Consider the following 4144-nt stretch of genomic DNA (forward strand, 5'->3'; position numbering starts at 1 on the left):
GTACCTTACGTTCCGTTCTATCGGCTAAGGTAGCACTGGGAGAACCACTGCGATTGCGCCCCGGTTGAGCTGGGCGAGCGCCTCAGTGGAGAAAGCTAAAACTGACCGTCATGATAAGGCGAGAGCTGGTCGCTGTTCGAGAAGTCTTTTCGAGTCCCTAAAGACTTATGCCGCTTAGAGCGAGGAACCGGCTGTGTTCGGCCCAGGCGTGGATAGCGCCCCAAATTCGGTCTACCGAACACTAGGGGCTTCGCCAAAATTCAAAATTATAGAATTCTATGGCTAAGTGAGAGTGTTCAAGCATTATAAGTCCGGTTGCCTTGTTCGTTGTGTTGAGCGCCTCCCTAGATGGACCCAAAAATGGGAACAAGAGCGCTCAAGTTTATCCCGAACACCCCAGCACTCGTGGCATGGGGGCTGAAGCCGACGACTTGCCATCTCTCAGATTTGATAAATGGCCGCACAGAAGGTAATATTTTAGATTAATAAGCGTTGCTTAGCGCATATGAACAAAGTTTTCAGCGCACAGGATAACACATTGCGAGTCTACTCAAAAATTACATCTTTAGGGCACTCATCCGCAATATTGCGGGCACCCTACAGGACACTGTTATAGTACATTTCGGGCGTACGATACTCCTTGCCCGCCGGCGGCGCGTCCGTGATAAGCCTCTCAGCATCCAGCTTGCCCCAGTGCACCTTTGCGCGGGCAAGGGCCCGACGGGCACCTTCAATACAGGCGGAGCGCTTGATAACTTCCACCCAGGGGCACACATCCACCAGCCGCCGCACGAGGCCGAAGTACCTCCCAGGCATGGCCTCTTCAGGCCTCAGCCGGACTATGAGGCCCTTCATGGCCTGCTCGGCTACCTTGTGGAGCTCGACCAGCTGCTTCAGCTGGTCGCTAAGGGGCACCGGATGTCCGGCCTCAGCATACTGAGACTAGAAGACCTTCTCCGTTGAGCTCCCCTCCTCGGCCCGGTAGAATGCGGCAGCATCGGACACGCTGTGAGGCAGATGTGCAAACGCCCCTGGAGAGCTTCGAATTCGGGTAAGTAACAAGTAATTCACATTCACATGCTTGCTTTGCATGAAAAATGCCTTACCCGCCGCTGTTTTCTTCATCGCCTCAATCTCCTGGAGGGCCTTATGGGCCTCGGCCTTAGCGGCTTTGGCACTCTCAAGAGCCGAGGCAAGCTCGGACTCTCGAGTCTTCGAGTCACGCTCCAAACACTCATGCTTTTCCATGAGAGCCTGGAGCTCTTGCCTCACCTCCGCCACCCGCGCCTCCTACTTCTCTCGCTCTGCTCGTTCCGCGGCCGCATTGCGTTCGGCCGCGGACACGGCCTCCTTCAGGGTCGCCACCTCGTTCGTGGCCCCTGCAGTGCACAAGTTATCATTGTTATTTCTATTGCAACCAAAATCCTTTTCTGTAAGGTACAAATTTAATACGGTGGTACTCACCTTCTTTGTCCTCGAGCTGCTTCTTGGCAAGGCCGAGCTCGTGCTCGGACTGCTCGAGGTCCTGCTTCAAAGCACCGACCTCCGCAGTCAGTGCGACAGAGGACAGCAGCGCAGCCTGCAATCCCATAATGGCATAATTTTTAGAACTCCTGCGTATATCTTTTTTAGATCCTCAGTCCGGTTTTTCTTTCCGAACACCGAACCGAGCATCAGGGGCTACTGTCTATGCGGTATTACATTACATATTTTAAAACTTCTTACCTCAAAGCCTGTTAGAAGGCTGCTGCAGGCTTCGGTCAGCCGCTCTTGGCGAGCTGAACCTTCTGAATCACCGCACTCATGATAGTGCGGTGTTCTTCCTCGATGGAAGCGCCGTGGAGCGCCTCCAACAAGTTGTCCGGCGCCTCCGGTTGGACAGAGGCTGCCGGCGCCATGGTCTTGCCCTTCTTACGAAGGGGCCGCCTGCCAGACTCCGGAACCACTGCGGGTTCCGGCACGGAGTCCGGCGCAAAGTCCGGGAGGCTGCCTTGCGGCACCTCCGGAGCCTCCTCCTGATGGGTCCCCTCCTGGGATCCCACCTCGGCGTCGTCAGCATCACGAGGGGTGGAGGCGGTCGGAATGGAATCCATGTCCGACGGAGCCAAGGACCCGCTCGATGAAGCGGGAAGATCATCCTCGGCCGGACTACAGGTAGTGTGCGGCATTAGAAGGACAACATGTGGCACGAAAGAGATAAATCATTCAGGAATCCGGATACTTACGATCTTGCCGGAGGCTTGGCCCTTGAGGGCCACCCTTCGTTGCCAACGATTGGCGTTGGCGGAGCTGCCCGGAGGAAGGGTCCTTCCCCTCTTGGACCCTTCGGCCTCCCCTGTTGGGGAAGCCTTCCTCTTCCTCTCTCCCCCCTCCTAGGGAGAGTCCTCTTTCTCCTCCTCGTCTTCGGGGGAGGAGTCCGCCTCGGAGCCATCGGACAATGAGTCCGATACCACCTGGCGCCGGGAACTCCTTCGAGTTCCCGTGGCCTTCTTCTCCGGCACCACATAAAGTGCCGGGACTAGCAGCCCCGTTAAACGGGTGTCCGCTGGGTCTTCGGGAAGGGGAGCCGGACAGTCTACCTGTCTGGACGTCCTCTGCCAATCCTGTTAAAGGCATTGGGAGTTTTAAATCCCACATAGAGTCAAACTATGAAAGAAAGTAAGTGTCCCATAGAGGATAACAAAGCTTACCTCGTCGGCCGGGCGCTTGGTGCTGAACCCGCGGTCTTCCGTCGCGGATGCGGGGGCTTCTCCGCCCTTGAACAGCACCCTCCAGGCAGCTTCGTACGTCGTGTCGAAGAGCCCGCTCAGGGTCCGGTGCTGTGCCGGATCGAACTCCCACAAATTGAAGGCCCGCTGTTGGCAGGGGAGAATCCGGCGGACGAGCATGACCTGGATCACATTGACAAGCCTAAGCTTCTTGTTCACCAAGGTCTGGAGACAGGACTGGAGTCTTGTCAGCTCCTCCGAACTGCCCCATAGCAAGCCCTTCTCTTTCTAGGAAGTGAGCTGCATGGGGATACCAGATCTGAACTCGGGGGCCGCTGCCCATTTAGGGTCACGTGGCTCAGTGATGTAGAACCACCCCGATTGCCACCCCTTGACGGACTCCACGAAGGCCCCCTCGAGCCAGGTTACGTTGGGCATTTTTCCCACCATGGCGCCTCCGCACTCCGCTTGGACGCCCTTCACTACTTTCGGCTTGACATTGAAGGTCTTTAGCCACAAGCCGAAGTGGGGCCGGATGCAGAGGAAGGCCTCGCACACGACGATAAACGCCAAGATGTTGAGGATGAAGTTTGGCGCCAGATCGTGGAAGTCCAAGCCGTAGTAGTACATGAGCCCCCGGACGAAGGGATGAAGTGGGAAGCCCAGTCCACGGAGGAAGTGGGGAAGGAATACGACCCTCTCATGGGGCCTGGGGGCGGGGATGAGCTGCCCCTCGCCGGGCAGCCGGTGCGCGATGTCGCTGGAAAGGTATCCGGCGCCGCGCAACTTTTTGATGTGCCCCTCCGTAACGGAGGAGGCCAACCACTTGCCTCCCGCTCCGGACATGGCTGGAGAAGGTCGAGACGAGATGTGCGTACTTGGGCACTGGAGCTCGAGTGCGCGGAGATGGATAAGCAAAGGAGGAAGAAGGCGTAGGTAAAAGGTGGATCCTTATCCCCTTATATATGGGCGGACGAAGACTATGCATCCCCATTGGCCTGGTAAAATTTGCTTATCTCCCAAGCACCACCATCAATGGCGCGGTTGGGTTACCCACGTCCGTATTGATGGGAATCCCGGAATAAGGGGAACACGATCTCTGCTTCGACAAGACGTGCCAAGGAAACCGCTTCGCTAAACGCGCTGAGGTGGTATAATAAAAAACGATTCAAGTAAAGGCTTGGTAGTGGCGTGACGTCATGCCACAAAATACATCAGCAGATTGAACTTGTGTACGTATTATTCTCGCTACGGTGGAATGTGGAATTTATTTTGCAGAGCCAGACACTATCCTGGTGTTCACAATCTTCTATGAGTTATTCGGAGGAGGAACCCGCCTTGCAATGCCGAACAATATGCGTGCCGGACTCATCGTCATTGAAGCCTGGTTCAGGGGCTACTGAGGGAGTCCTGGACTAGGGGGTGTCTGGATAGCC

The sequence above is a fragment of the Triticum aestivum genome, chromosome 3B (genome assembly GCF_018294505.1).
Source record: "Triticum aestivum cultivar Chinese Spring chromosome 3B, IWGSC CS RefSeq v2.1, whole genome shotgun sequence".
NCBI classification, from domain to species: domain Eukaryota; kingdom Viridiplantae; phylum Streptophyta; class Magnoliopsida; order Poales; family Poaceae; genus Triticum; species Triticum aestivum.